Below are 17075 nucleotides of genomic sequence, written 5' to 3' on the forward strand. Positions count from 1 at the left end.
GTTCATCAAAAGGGCTTTGCGCAGGGGCTGAAAGATACACACTGCACAGTCTCTGTAAATTGCCAAGACAAGTTCATGGTCAGTGGTCTCTTCTCAGAAGACAGTTACTGAAATCTGTCTCTTGTCCAATCAAAGCTCTATTTATGGCTTGTGGAACAGGGTCACAGTTACCACATGTTTGGAGTTCCATGAGCTGCAAATGTTTTAATATGCTTACCTCAGAACCAGTGCTTGTTTAGGTGCTACAGAAAACAAAAAAGCCCTGTGGAAGTTACAATATAGTCATTTTTTTAAGTGTAGGGGTGAGTGACTTAATCCATGACTTTAGGCCTTGTTTATAATTTGGTATCTTATTGCCACAGAACTTTGATCCATCAGTCTGATTATCTCTATTTTAATGTCTTTCTAGTTTTGGGGGTCCTGGTTTTCCCTGCAATTTCATTTCTTCAACAGATTCAAGAAATTATTGATAATCAATTTTCCAGGCTTTTATTATTGTAAGAAAGTGGGTGATGTTTGACATGCTTTTTATATATTAAAGCAGAAACCAGAAACAGCTTCAGAGATCACCAGTGACCTGACACAAGCAGCAGGAATCTCATCTCATTAAGTGTAAGTGGCACCACACAGATATAGCTGAACATGCAGGGACACAGAAGACCCATTCCACAGGACACCCCCCAAAATTACAGTGAATCTAATGGAATTATAGAAAATCATACATGATGTGCATCATGACCAAGGTCTCCACTTCTCATCAAAGGACTTCCTTATGGGATTCACCAGAACTTGCTTTCTTTCCATAGACATGGATATACCGCTAAAGACTTAGGGACCTTACCCTCTGGGAAGGGACATAGTAAATCAGGAGTCACAGAATGTATAGGAAAATATCCGTTTTATGAATCCTCTAAAAAAGAGCCCGAACATGAATAGCCCCACCCACTTTTCCTCTGAACTGGCATCATTCCCAGGAACTCACTTGTAGTGTTATACCCAAACGAGTTAGAGAAAATGCCACACTTTGAGACGAATTAAGAGTCCTTTATTTAAGCCGGCGGCCAAAGAGACAGCTAACGCTCAGAATTCTCTCGGCCCCGAGGAAGGGGCTTGATTAACTTTTATATCTTGGTTTAGGAAGGGGAGGGGAACTCAAATACAATAATTCTACAGAAGTAATAACATGCAAGAATCAAAAGAAGCAAATGGTTACAGAGTGATAAACAATTTAAAAGACAAATGGTTACAAATGGTTACCCTGCACGGTACCAGGTGCAGGGCTCTAAATCCTTGATTTGAGTTATATATAGATGCTATGCTGGGCATGAACTCAAGGCTTTATGTTGTTATCTCTTTGAGAAAAATCCTGGTAACTTCATACATTGTTTGTTCCAGTACCTTATCAGTTAATTGGGCTCCTTTGAAATGCTGAGGATCTGTTTATACATGTTAACTCCTTGAAGAAGGGCATTGGATAAGGAGCCTTAATGTCTTGTAAATCAAAAGATCAAATGGAGTTTGTCCGGCTTTCCCAGCCAGGGAGAGTCTACTCATATGGGAAACATGGCTGGCAATTAAGGAGACAAAAGAAGGGAAAACTTAAAGTAGCAAGCTAGAGTAAAAAACAAGGTTAGGCATTACAGTAGAACCTATGGTGCTTCAAGATAATTTGGGCTTGGTATGCCAAGAGACCACCAGATGAGGAAAGAACAAATCTGCCCATGTAAGTTCATCCATTGTAACTTATTGATGACTCTGGGGCAGGATGGTGACAGTGGGGAAGGCTGTGCATGGTGAAGGAGAGGCACATGAGAACTCTCTGCACCTTCTGTTCAATTTTGCTGTGGTCTTAAAACTACTTTTTAATACATTTTATGTAAAAGGAGTGGCAGAGACAATTTGGAGTACATTTTGGCCAGTTTTTAGGAATCATATTTAGTCTTAGCCATGTTACCAGTAATCTTGTTCCAAATTATTTATCTATCTGATTTTAAAACCTAAGTCTTCACAAGGCCTCCATGGGATTCTTTGCATCAGCCTCACTGGTTGCTGTCTTTACCACTCTGAATTTTGCATATAGGGTAACAGCTGAAAGAAACATTTCCTATGTAGAGTGCATCCATGTTTCTATTACATTCCTCAGTTGCTCAGCTCATTTTCTAAACAACTTTAAACATTGTAAGCCCTGTAATCTCCTCAAATTCACTGCAGCTGCCTCCTCCCTGGGGTTTCTGACACCCTCAGAATGTGGGTTTTCACACTGTGTCACAGTAATACACGGCCATGTTGTCAGATCTCAGGCTGCTCAGCTCCATGTAGGCTGTGCTCGTGGATGTGTCTCTGGTCATGGTGACTCTGCCCTGGAGCTTCTGTGCGTAGTTTGTGTTACCATGGTAAGTGTTGATCCATCCCATCCACTCAAGCCCTTGTCCAGGGGCCTGTCACACCCAGTGCATATAGTAGCTGGTAAAGGTGTAACCAGAAGCCTTGCAGGAGACCTTCACTGAGGCTCCAGGCTTCTTCACCTCAGCTCCAGACTGCACCAGCTGCACCTGGGAGTGGGCACCTGTGGAGAGGACACAGGAGTGGGTGAAGTCTCACATGACTGGCCTGGTTTCTCCCTCAGCCCTGGGACTGGGGAGTCCCTTACCTGTTGCTGCTGCCACCAAGAAAAGGATGCTCCAGGTCCAGTCCATGGTGAGGAGCTGTGATCTAGGGGATTCTCCCAAGGAGGGGTGTGGTTGTTGTGTGATGCTCTCAGGGCACAGAGATATCTATATTCACCTCAGTTATTTGCATATTCATGAAGGATGCTATTTAATAGCCCAATTCCTGCCCCAGGATGAGAAAGAGCAAATACATGACACATGGACGACACAATTGTAGAAGCTGAGGGTTCAAGCTGTAATCCTGTTAGAGGCGATGCGACCCCTACACATCCCTGAACTCTGTGTTGACAGAGCTTCCCCCACTGGAGAACAAGCTCCCCCAGGACATGCACCTCACTTTGAACCCACATTTGACTGTCTCATGGGCAACTTGAATCATTTCTAGACCTTAATATGTGAATGTGCTATTTTGGGAATGAGTGTGTTTCTCCAAAAATTGGACTTATTTATAAGAAAGGATCTCCTCCTGACCTCCAGCTGCTTACTATTAAGATGTCTAGGGGAGTTTGAAATCCTCATTGTAAAAGTGGTTCTCATTACAACATCGAGTTTCATAAATGCTGACAATTAAATAGGGTATTTATATGAACATCAGCAGTCTTTCTGAAATACTTATTTTAGATTTTTTAAAGGAAGTCCCAGGCCCTAAGAAGAACCTCTCCCCAGCCTCCTGTGCTCCTGCTCTGGGGCGGAAGCCTGTGCTCGGTGTGTCCTGAGCTCCCCCTGCAGCCCCGCCCCGCCCCTGCAGGGAGGTTCCTGTCTGAGCTCACAGAGTATATTCCTACCAGTGTCTCCAGCCAAGTACAAAGTGGCTGTGCCCTGGCTCAGAATTCTCCTTTAATGACAGCCTGTGCTTCTCACACCATTTTTTGAAATAGTGAATTGGCCTTAGGAAACCCAGAGAACTCTGCAGAGAGACCCCAAGTAAGATCTCATGCATCACCAGGGAGCCCTTTCCTGGAGCTCAAGAGGCACTGAATCATTGGACACACGGTGAACCCAAAAACTCTTCAGGGGTTTGGGGGGGCTCTTATTTCCTTTAGGGTCCTGCAGTTGATTATTGCACCTGAGAACACCTGCAGGTGCAGGTGGATAGAAGCCCACTCCAACTCTACTATTCAACTCACACACGCACACACACACACACACACACACACACACACAATGGCTAATTTTCACATTAATGGGCCCTATGTTTACCCTATTTTTCTGGTATCCATGTTAAGGAAAGCACTCCCTACACTGGCACTAAGGCTGAATATGTGTCTACTTTCTGCAAATAGAAGTAAAGATATCAGAATGCAAGTGGACACTTCGGAAGTACATGCACATTGAATTAATTTTTTTCTCTTTGGAACCATGCAGATGCCACAGGAAAAGTAAATTTGAGGCCAATGAGGGTGAAATCATTTCCTTTGTGCTGAAGTTCCTGGTATCAGAGGCTTCGAATTCTTCTATTTTCCTTAACATTTTTCTCCTATTTCCTCCTCAGATAGAGTTTGTGCACTGCCACACTCTCGTATTTAATCCATGTTGACTAAACTGGTGAGACGTAATGTGTGGAACACGGAAGCATTACGTGTTCTTACAGTTGAATCTTAATGCTGTGGTGGTCTTCTTCCTCTGGGCTGTGCCCTATACAGGAAGTCTCCAGAGGTGAAGCTGATTTTTGCTCTTTTCTGGCTGGAGCATCACAGGAAATTTTCCTTAAATTTACATCTATTGGCTAATTTTACCCATTTTCATGATAAAGGAAGGCTGCTAGTATGAGCTTGTAATGGGGATGGATTACCTTTCCCCACATAGATGAGGATCTAAAAATGCCTTTCCCATGGTTTGTGTGTCTGAAGAAAGTCTGGGTGTATTTATTAGAGATTTGGTTTCCTAGAAATAGAGCCATGAAGGGATTTATGTGGATTCTCACCCTGAGAACCTGGAGGTTCCTGGAGGAAAGGGCGATAAGAGTATGGGGGTGGGGCTCCCAAGATCTCTCACCCTCATGCTAGTCCAGCCATGCCTTTTATGTTTATTTAGTTCAGATTTTCATATAACAAACCACACAGCCAGGCTCATTTAAATTCCCCATACTCAGTCCATGTTGGAGCAGTAGCTGAGTATAATAATTAAGTTGAACTCAGACAAACCTGGGCCAAATCCAATTTTTCCTGTAGCTCAGAGCAGCTTTACTGACTCACTTAATTTGGAGATTATTTCTTCCCTGAAAGAACTGTAAGGGTTGCTGTGGAGCCTCTGTGGGTTTGGAATTTTTTGCATCAGCCTATCCTGTAGGGTATTCTGTACAATGTAGACCTTTATACTTAGATGGTAATTATTCCTAATGGCATGGAAATAGCTGGCAGCCCTCAATCCTGTTTCTTTCTTCTGTTCACCTGAATGTTTACAAGAATCCCATGAACCTCAGGACTCCCCTTCATGGATGACTCTGAAGATTGTAGACTCAGTGCTACAGACAGAGAGAGCTAAGGGAGGATACTCAGTTCACTGATATGTTGGGCCAGCAACATAGGATACATCCGAGAATGAATCACTTTTGTCAATGCCAATAAATAATAAATTCAAGAGTCATGACTTTCAGTATATCAGAGTTAAAATTTTCATGATTCTTGACAATGAGGCTCAAACTTGATGGTTTGCAGAAGAAATGAGCTCATCATTGTTAGAAAGAAGCTCTTTTCCTAGGAAGCCAGTCTTTTAAACTAAAGCGCCAGAGAATTTAGTTTCACAATAGATAAATTGTGAAAATGTATCTATTGGAGAAAAATAAAATCAGGAAAACTGGTCTCAAATAATTGAAAGAAAGCTTATAAGAAATTTTTATTAACACAGCCATGAAACTCCAGTTAGTCAAATTTTTTGGTTCATTTGTTACAACTCAAGAAGCAATTCAGAAGTCTACACAATTGGAAGCCTACTCCAACAGAGATAATTTTTCCTGATGTGAAAAACAGACCAGTATTTATAAAGAAAGAGTTCACCATGAGATCTACAACTTACACAGATTTCTGTAACCTGAAGAAGTTTTGCTAAAAGGATTATCCTCTAGATATCTATGTATGCAAAAATATATTGCATATATTTGTATAAGATTAATCTGTACCAGCCCTTGGCACATTAAACAAACTTCATGTAGACATGATAACTTTATCACTTACTGTGCACTCACACTTTACTGGTTTCAGAAGTTCATCACCCTTGTGATGCAGCAATAGGTTCCTTTGAGAATATGCTGTTGCTTCAAGTGAACATGTTCTAGATCCTCACTTGACTTCATCATTTCATATTGAGTGTAGGTGGGTCTATGACTGAAAACCCAACATTTTTATGCAACAGATTCTCCTCTTATGAGATCATCCTGAAACCTGCCAACAGCCTCCATCATGTATGCTTCCAATGTTTTGCTTTTAGGTAAATGAGGTAAATTCATAATCCATCCAAGCTTTAAGGTGAGAATCCTTCCTGGCCTTCCATCATATTTAGTAGAAACTCTCATTGAGAGCCATAAGCAAACGCTGTTTATGGATCATAACTCAAAACCAAAACTGTTTTTCATAATGGCTGTACCATTCTACATTTCCACAATTATGGAAAGCAACATAAAGCCTCCTAAATTAATTAAAACTGGAGATTTTATATGACCAGAAATCCTGTTTCTGGGAGCATACCCAAGTAGATGAAATTACCATCTTGTAAAGATATCTGCATCCTATGTTTATTGAAACACTATTAATAACAGCCAAGATATGGAAACTATCTGATGGTCAGCACATAGACAAATGAATAAAGACAGTGTGGTATGTGTATACAATATAATACGGTTTAATGTTATAAAAGAAAGATGCTGCCATTTGCCGCAATGGATCAATTTCCATAGCTACTAACAGTGCACACCATCCACTATAGCACCTCCCTAGGGGATGGCAGATCCTTATTCAGTAGTAACCACTGGCTGTGGTGGGAAGGCAATTTTACGTACTGTTGAATTTTTCAGCATAAGACATCGATGTCTTAAAATATTCTGCGGTGTCTGCATGTGATAAAGTGGAGTCTAATATTGGAGGCAAAATTAAAAGTGCATGAGTCTTCTAGACACCAAGTCATAGAATGATCCTGGCTGTGTCCTTGAGGGAGTGGACCATATGTAATAGCATTTGGATTAGGGATCGGTGCATTTCCAGTTGTACGAATAATGTTGTATTATAGTAGGTGTAATTATGACTTTATTATTGTCTTTATTTGAAGATTATATATAATCTCAGGAGATATGTATGGTTTCCAGTTGACAGGGTGGACTCATAATGATAAATACTGAGTGTCAACTTGATTAGATTGAAGGGTGCAAAGTACTGATCCCGGGTGGGTCTGTGAGGGTGTTGCCGAAGGAGATTAACCTTTGAGCCAGTGGGCTGAAAAAGGGAGACACACTCTTAATCTGGGTGGTGCAATCTAATTAGCTGCCAGTGTGGCCAGAGGAAAAAAAAAAAAAAAGAAAAACAGAAGAACATGAAAAGATTAGACTGGCTAAGTTGTTCAGCTTTGGGACTCGGACTGCCTTCCATGCTCCTCAGCTTGCAGATGGCCTATTGTGGGACCTTGTGATCATATGAGTTAATACTCCTTAATAAACTCCGTGTGTGTGTGTGTGTATGTGTGTGTGTGTGTGTGTGTGTGTGTATCATGTGTGTGTATATATATCCTGTTTGTTCTGCCCCTCTAGGGAACCCTGACTAATACAATCTTACTTGAAAAGAATTTTTTTTAAAAATAGGTGATTAGGAATTCCAGGATGGAATGCAGATAATATAGAAAATGTCTAATTCCATTACACATGTATGAATTCAAAAGAGGTACTAAGTAGATTCAGAAATGGTGTAGGCAATAAGATTAAAGAAAAAAGAAACTGCACATCAGCATTGTACCCCAATTGATGATGTTCCACAAAAGAGCACAACTTACACATCTGGTTACACTCCACAGGAATCTTGGAATTGGACTCCAAAGAGAATGGACGGTGTGTGGGGAAATGGGGTTCCTCATGGTTGGAGTGCAAGGTTAGTGACAGGCATAGAAGGAATGTGATAAACATTCATGTGGCATTAACTTAGAGTGGACATGTCATTTTATTTGCAAGTTTAGCATAATATAGGTACATATATTAGATAAAAATAGTTTAGATGTGTGTGCATATATGGGTTAATACACAACACACACTTCCTAGATTTTTTATCTGAGAAGTTCTACAAGAAATGAGTGCACATTAACAAAAAATACACCCAGAATCAAGATTTGAGTTTTTAATACTATTCTTCTATAAAAGAAACCAGTGACAGGGTGCAGTGGCTAACACCTGTAATTCCAGCAATTTAGGAGGCTGAGGTAGGCAGATCATTTGAGGTCAGGAGTTTGAGACCAGCCTGGCCCACATAGCGAAACCCCGTCTCTACTAAAACTACAAAAAGTAGCCAGGCATAGTGGCACATGCCTGTAATCCCAGCTACTTGGGAGGCTGAGACAGGAGAATTGCTTGAACCCAGGAGGTGGAGGTTGCAGTAAGCCTGGACCCTGTCTCAACAAAAAAAAAAAAAAAAAAAAGGAACCAGCATGTCTTTGAGAAATGGCTAATGCTAGGGCTTTGGAAGAGAATATAGGGATTAGGCTACAATTTCTAATCGTACCAGAAAATGAGAAAGGGTTTCAAAACAGAGAATTGTTCCTTTTGCATTTTTCTTGTTTGTCGAAAAATCTAGCTAGCAATGTAACAGTTCTGTTCATGTTTTATTTCTGTTTTTTTCAGTAGAATCAGGGTGTACATGTGCAATTTTGTAACATGAATATATTTCATAAAGGTGAGGTTTGGGCTTCTGGTGTAACTATCGCCCACTAGTGAACATTGGAGCCAGTAGGTGATTTTTTAACCCTCACATTCCTCTCACCTTGCCCTCTTTTGCAGTTCCCAGTGTCTGTTGTTTTTTATCTACGTATATGTGTACCCATTGTTTACTTTCCAATTATAAAAGAGAAGATCTTTTTGAGTTATTTTATTTAGGCTAATGTCCTACAACTCTATTCATGTTGCTGTGAAAGACACAATTTCAATTTTTATGGCTGCATAGTATTCCACAATTTACATCTATCATATTTTATCTATCTAATCATCCACTGATTGACACTTAGATTACTTGACTTTTCTATTGAAAATAGTGTTGCAGTAAATATACGAATGCAGGTGACTTTTTCTGATATAAAAGTTTCCTTTTGGGAGGAATATACCCACTGGGAGGGATTACTGGGTCAAATGGTAATTCTAATATTAGTTCTTTGAGAAACTTCTGTATTGTTTTTCATATAGGTTGTACTAATTTATATTTTCACCAAGCATATAAAAAGCATTATTTTTCCTATGCTTCTCTGCAAACACCTGCTGTTTTTTATTTGTAATAACAGCCACTGTGACTGGTGGAAGATGCTATATCATGTTGTTTGTAATTTACATTTATCAGATGATTGGTGATGCTGAGTATGTTTTCTTATTTGTTTTGGCCATGTCTGTGTCTTCTTTTGAGAAATGTCTGGTTTTTGCTCACTCTTTAATGAAATTGTTATTTCTTGTTGACTTATTTGAGTTCCTTGTAGATTCTATGTATTAGCCCTTTGATGAATAGATTGCAATTTTTTTTTTTTTTACTGTTCACAGGTTGTCTTTTCACCGTGTTGGTTATTTCTTTTGCTGTGCATACAATCTTTGTTTCAATGAATCCTGTTTGTCTAATTTTGTTTTCATTGCTTTTGCTTTTGAAGTCAGTCTTAGTCATATTTTATTTGCTTAGGCAAATGTCTAGAGGATTTTTTAGATTTTCTTCAAGCATTTTTATGAGTTTATAAATTTAAACATTGAATCCATATTCAGTTAATTTGTGTCTGTGATGATATAGAAGTCTCATTTTATTCATCTACATAAGGCTATCCAATTCTCTCAGCACCACTTATTGAATAGAGAGTTGTTTCTCCAGTGTATATTTTTGTCAGTTTTGTCAAAGAACTGTTGGTTGTAGATATTTGGCTGTATGTCTGGGCTCTTGATTTTTTTCTACCACTACCATGCTGCCTTTCTTATTACATTTGTGTTGTGTAGTTTGAAGTCAGGGAATGTGGTACTTCCAGCTTTGTTCTTTTTGCTTAAGATTGCTTTTGCTATTCAGATGCTTTTTTGGTTCTATATGAATTTTAGGATTTTTAAAAATATGTAATCAATTATATTAGTTACTTGATATAAATTGCATGGACTCTGTATATTGCTTTGGGCAGTGTATTAGTCTATTTTACATTGGTATAGATTAATACCTGAGGCCAAGTGATTTACAAAGACAAGAGGATTATTTGGCTTACAGATATGCAGGTTGTGTGAGAAGCATGGCACCAGCATCTGCTTCTTGTGAGGGCCTCAGGAAGCTTACAGTCATGGTGGAACGCAAAGGGGGAGGAGGGTGTGTCATACGGTGAGGAGGGGGGACATGAGAGGGTAGGAGGGTTGCCAGACTCTTTTGAACAATCAAATCTCACAGTAGCTAATACAGCAAGAATTCACTAATTACCATGGGGTGGATGCCAACCCAGTCCTGAAAAATCTCCTCATGACCCAAAACCACCCAGTTGGCCCCACCTCCAACATTGTGGGTCACATTTCACCATGACATTTGGAGGGGAAAACCCTTAAATTATATCATTGCACTCTCGGACCCAAAGTTTTCATATTCTTCTTACATTGCAAAATATAATCACCTTTTTTTCAATAGTTCCCAAAATGTTAACTTGATCAACCTCCAACTCAAATGTCCAAAGTCTCATCTGAGTCTTAAGGCAATTTCCCTCCAGCTGTGAGCTTGCAAGTTTAAAAAATGAAAGTTGTTTACTTCCAAGGTGCAATGATGGTGCAGGCATTGGGTAAATAATTCCAATCCCAAAGGGATAAATTGGCCAAAGGAACAACCAACAGGCCCCACATACATATAAAACCCAGCACTGTAGATATTAAATCCTAATGCTACAAAATAATCTCTCTTGACCTTATGTACTTCAACCAGGGCACACTGGAACAAGGATTGGGTCCCCAAAACCGCAGGCAGACAATCCCTATAGTTTGCTAGGCACAGACCACGGGGCTGCCTTCACAAGTGAGATTCAAGTGCTGGAAGCTTTTCTAGGCTGAGGGTGCAAGTTGCCCATGGCCCTACCATTCTGGGGTCTTGAGGGTTGTGGTCACATTCCCACAACTTTACTGTGAAGCACCCTAGTGGGGACTCTGAATGGGGGCTCCAACTCCATCTCTCCCCATCTTTGGTACTGCCCTAGTAGAGGCTGTCAGTGGTGGCTCCACTCCTGCAGCAGGCTTCTTCCTGGGCATGCAGGACTCTCTATACATATGAAATCTAGGTAGAAGCTGCACAGGCTCCTTCACTCTTGCATTCTGCGTATCTGCCAGAATCCAGTTATCCCAGCACCATTTACTGAATACAGAGTTTTTTCCCCATTGCTTGTTTTTGTCAGCCTTGTCAAAGATCAAATGGTTGCAGGTGTGCAACTTTATTTCTGTTTTCTATTTTGATCTATTTTTTTTTTGCGTGTCTGCTCTCATACCAGTACCAAGATGTGTTTTTTAGCAAGACTTTATGGTGTAGTTTAAGGTCAGTATCGTGATGCCTCTAGCATTGTTCTTTATGCTTAGGATTGCTTTGGCTATTCAGGGTCTTTTTTGGTTCCATATAAATTTTAGAGTGGTTTTTTTTCTAATTATGTGAATAATGATGATGATAGTTTTATGTAAATAACATTGAATCTGTGAATTCCTTTGGGCAGTATGACAATTTTTACAATATTGGTTCTTCCAATCCATGAGCATGAAATGTTTTCCCATTTATTTTTGTCATTTATGATTTATTTCTGCTGTGTTTTGTAGTTCTCTTTGTAGGGATTTTTCACCTTGTTTGTTATCTGTGTTCCCAGGCATTTCATTTTCTTTGTGGATATTGTAAGTTGGATAGGATTGTGTTCTTGATTATACTCTCAGCTTGGATGTGGTTGGGGTATAGAAATGCTGGTAATTTTTGTCTATCGATTTTGTATCCTGACACTTTACTAACGTTGTTTATTCTACAATTATTTTGGCAGAGTTTTTAGGATTTTCTAGCTATAAAATTGTATCATCAGTGAAGACGGGTGGATGGACTTCCTTTCCTATTTAGATGCTGTCTTAGTCCATTCTCACACTGTAAAGAAACAACTGAGACTGGGTAATTTATAAAGACAAGTGTTTTAATTGGCTCATTTAATATGATGTTGACTGGGGGTTTGTCATAGATAGCTCTTATTATTCTGAGGTATGATTCTCTGATGTCTAGTCTGTTTAGGGTTTTTATCATGAGTGGATGTTGGATCCTATCAGAGGCTTTCTCAGCATCTGTTGACATAATCATATGGTTTTTGCATTTATTCTGTTTACATTGTGAATCACAGTTACTGTGGATATTGAATGAGCCTTGCGTCCCAGGGGCAACGCCCACTTAACCATGATGTATCACATTTTAAAGTGCTTCTGGATTCTATTTGCTAGTATTTTGTTGAGGACTTTCAGGTCTATGTTCATCAGGAATATTCATCTGATATTTTCTTTTGTCATTATGTCTCTTCCTGATTGTGTGTGCCAAGAACACACAGTAGAGAAAGGACAGTCTTTTCAATAATGGTGTAACAACCAGGCATCCATATGCAAAAGAAATAAAATTAGGCCTTCTCTAACTCCATATAAAAATCAACTGATAATGGGTATAATACCTGAAACCATAAACTCATAAATGACATGGAGGAAAAAAAATCTTCCTACCATTGATTCAGAACTGATTTCTTTGAATTTAATACCAAAGCACAGGAAAAACTATGTGCAATTATTTATCTGACAAGAAGTTCTATCCAAATGTATAAATAACCCATATACCTCAATAGCAGATAACAAATGAACTGATTAAAAAAAGGGCAAAATCCTGGATAGATTTTTTTTTCAGAAGACAAACACATGGCTAACAGAAAATGCAAATGTTCTCAACATTCCTCATTATCAGGGGAATTCAAATCAAAAGCACAATGCGATATCACCTCACACAAGTTAATATGGCTATTATCAGAAAGGTAAAAGATGACAAATGTTGGCAAGAATGTGGGGAAAAGGGAATATTTTGTGGTGGGATTGGTTACTCCATAAGTTGAAAATAAAGCTATCATATAATCTGGTGATCCCACTTCTTGTTATACATCTAATGGAAATAAAATTATTTTGCCAAAGACATGTTCATTGCAAGATTATAAATAATCGTGTAGATTTGTAAAATAACTTAATGACTGTAGGTGGATGAATGTATAAAGAAAATGTGCATACACAAAACTGAATTTTATTTGGCTTTGAAAAGAAGGAAATTCTGACATTTGCAACAACACGGATGGGCCTGGAGGACATGATGCTAAGTGGAACAAGCCAGATGCAGAAAGACAAATGCTGCAGGATCTCATTTATGTGTGGGATCTAAACTATCCCAGCTCTTGAAAGCAGAGAGTAGGATAGCGGGTCTCAGGACCTGAGAGGAGAGGGAAATTGGGTGATGTTGGCCAAAGGGTACAGAGTTTCAGTTGTGCAGGGTGAATGAGTCCTGGAGGTCTAATATATGGCAATGTTCCTATAGTTAATACTGTATTGTAAAAATGATATTTGCTAAAAGGGTAGATCTTAGGTGTTCTCACGAGACACACACACACACACACACACACACGCAGTAAAAATAAAAATGGTAGCTCTGTGAGATGATAGATACACAAATTACCCTACCATGATGAGCATTTTACAATGTATATCTGATTTGGTTTGGATCTGTGTCCTGGACCAAATCTCATGTATTATAATCCTCAATCCTGAATGTGGGACCTGGTGGGAGATGACTGGGTCATGGGGTGGGTCTTTCATGAATGGTTCAGCAACAACTCCTGGTGCTGTTCTCACTACAATGCATGGGTTCTTACAAGATCTGGTTGTCTAACAGTGTGTAGACCTCCCCCGCCACTTCCTGTGGCTCCTGCTATGGCCATGTGATGTGCCTGCTCCCCTTCGTCTTCTGCCATGATTCTAACTTTGCTGAGTCTCCCCACAAAGAGAAGCCACTGCATTTCCTGTACAGCCTGCAGAACTGTGAGCCAATTAAATATCCTTTTCTTAAAATTTCTGAGTCTCAGACATTTCTTTTTAGCACTGTGAGAACGGACCAATAAAACATAAAAACATCAAGTGGAGCACTTTAAATATATACTTTTTAAAAATTTTCTATTATACCTCAATAAAAGTGAAAAAAATTAAACTTACTCTTATAATAAAGAAATGCATACTTCATATTTTCTCAATAAAAATGAGAACATAGAAAAACTTACGTTAAGATATTTGCAACAGCTTTGCTTACGATATTTATAAACTGGAAACAAATTTAAAGTCCATCAACAGAAAAATAGATCAATATATTGTCATTTATTTACTTAATGGGCTGACTCAGACATAAAATCTCTATCCTTTCTCTCTCTCTGTCTCCATATATACATGAAAACTTTGAGGTTTCATGTCAGAGTCAGTTCATTAATTGAATAAATGACAATATGTTGATCTAATTTTATACATTAAATAGCATGAATACACCTCAAATATAGCAAAAGTAGCCATTACCAAAAAAAGTCTATAATGTTAGATTTCATTTATGTGAAGTTCAAAGCAGAAAAACATGGATCTATGGTGTCAGAAATCAAAACATTTCCCCATGCGGGATTTGACTGCAGGCACAGAGGAAGACCTATGTTGGGGGTGGACTTGCTCTTCAGCTACCTTAGGTGTTGGGGACAAGCGCATTCACCTTTGCCAGAAACTCTCTAGTGATACATTTTAGATCTATGCATTTCTTCTTATATGTAAATTTTATCTCATAAAACAAGAAATAAAAATGTATAAAATACTTTAAAATTCAGCAAATAATAAAAATAATATTAAACCGTTATATGAAATATGAACATTATTAAATGAATTAATAAAGTACACTCAAGTATACCTAGCAAATTAAATTCCTGAAGCCAAAAAGATAAGGGTAACATCTGTAACATAAAAAATAAAAAGCACACATTTCATAGAGAAGACAAAAATAGGACATATGTGGAACATGTATTCTTTTTTCTAATCAAATGTCTTTAAATTATTTACACAATATTTTAATCTGTGTCATAAGTATAAATTACTAATATTCTGTTTGATATTACAACTATGAACAACTTTTAAAGAGAAAAGGATATTTGACAACATGTGAAATAAATTGAATATATTCTCAATGTTGGTACAATGATTACACCTAAAAGTTCTAATAATACCCGGGTTTTCAGTGGGTCTTTTGAAAATTAATTTTAAGAGATAAACTAATGCAAATCAAAACCACAATCAGATATCATCTCACACCAGTTAGAATGGCGATCATTAAAAAGTCAGGAAACAACAGATGCTGGAGAGGATGTGGAGAAATAGGAACACTTTTACACTGTTGGTGGGAGTGTAAATTAGTTCAACCATTGTGGAAGACAGTGTGACAATTCATCAAGGATCTGGAACCAGAAATACCATTTGACCCAGCCATCCCATTACTGGGTATATACTCGAAGGATTATAAATCATTCTACTGTAAAGACACATGCACACGTATATTTATTCCAGCACTATACACATTAGCAAAGACTTGGAACCTACACAAATGCCCATCAATGTTAGACTGGATAAAGAAAATGTGGCACATATACGCCATGGAATCCTATACAGCCATAAAAAAACAATGAGTTCATGTCCTTTGCAGGGACACGGATGAAGCTGGAAACCATCATCCTCAGCAAACTATCATAGAAACAGAAAACTAAACACCACATGTTCTCACTCATAAGTGGGAGTTGAACACTGAGAACATATGAGCACAGGGAGGGGAACATCCGACACCGGAGCCTGTTGGGGGTGGGGGGCAAGAGGAGGGATGGCATTAGGAGAAATACCTCATGTAGTTGATGGGATAATGGGTGCAGCAAACTGCCATGGCACATGTATACCTATGTAACAAACCTGCACGTTCTGCACATGTATCCCAGAACTTAAAGTATAACAATAAAAAAATAAAAGAATAATCTTTAATAAAGAGACATCAGCATTCCATATCAGAAAGAAATTGAAAATATGTAATACATATGAAGTCCTGATAAGAAACCTTGAATCATAGGAAGAGTCTCGTGTATGGTAGGTTGTAATATGTTTATTGTTAAAATTATCATCTTTATGTTGTTTTGAAAAATTAAACCAAAGCATAATAAAAGGAAGTGTTTTTGTGTTTATTTGGTACAACAACAGCATGTTGAGAAAACTGAAGAGACCTGTAATCCTGAGGAGGAGGCCTAACCCAAGGAGAGAGATGCTCCTGGACCTGTGGACACACATGGTTTGCCTGATTCTACCCATCTAAGAGCTACTTCCTGAAGCCTTCGGGAGACATGAGAATGGATGAGCTCCTCAGGACGATTCAATCAGATCTGGACAGGGGGGAGAATTCATGACCTAGGGTAGATTAACAAATATAATTAAATTTTCATTGAAAATTGAGAAATTTTTGTTGTATATATTTATGGCCTGCAAAGCTATGTTATGATTTGTGAATACAATATGGAATAATTGAATCAAGCTAATCGACATATATATTACCTCAAATCCACAAATCCCTATCACTTTTTGTGACAAGAATATTTGAAATTATTTCTTGGCTATTTTAAAATGACCAATACACTATGTTTAAGCTTACAAATAGACATCGATTTATGTGAATCATAGAGAATCATTGAAATCAATTATAGATTACTCTAATAATTTATGTTTGTTTTTCATTAAGTTTGATTCTTTAGGACATATTTTAGAATTGTTCTGTTATAATGTTAAATATAAAAGACTACACATATATGCATAGGTTTGTGTATTTAATCGTATGTCTAGGATGTAAATTAATGTCTCTATAGCTGTGTAGTAGCTGATATCAACAGACGTTAATAAAACTCTAGAAGAATAAGAGTAAATAATTAGGAAGAATTATTTTTTGAAGTTATGTATCTTTAAAAAATATCCCTACATATAAATTTTAAAATTACAATAACACAAATATCAATAAAAATACATCATAAATAAAAATAATAACATATCGTTACCTCATGAAACTCCAGAGTCCTGCAAAAACAAACCTGCCTCCTGCATCTGAGAAAGGAAACCGCCCCCTGCCCCTGCTCCTGGGACCTGTCCCTATC

At 38.3% G+C, this 17075-nt stretch overlaps 1 pseudogene; it reads right to left on the reverse strand.

The window, feature by feature from the left end:
* Positions 1-2255: 2255 nt before the first annotated feature.
* Positions 2256-2732, reverse strand: LOC129523493 (immunoglobulin heavy variable 1-18-like; annotated as a pseudogene).
* Positions 2733-17075: the final 14343 nt, after the last annotated feature.

Source organism: Gorilla gorilla, chromosome 14 (assembly GCF_029281585.2).
Source record: "Gorilla gorilla gorilla isolate KB3781 chromosome 14, NHGRI_mGorGor1-v2.1_pri, whole genome shotgun sequence".
Classification (NCBI taxonomy): domain Eukaryota; kingdom Metazoa; phylum Chordata; class Mammalia; order Primates; family Hominidae; genus Gorilla; species Gorilla gorilla.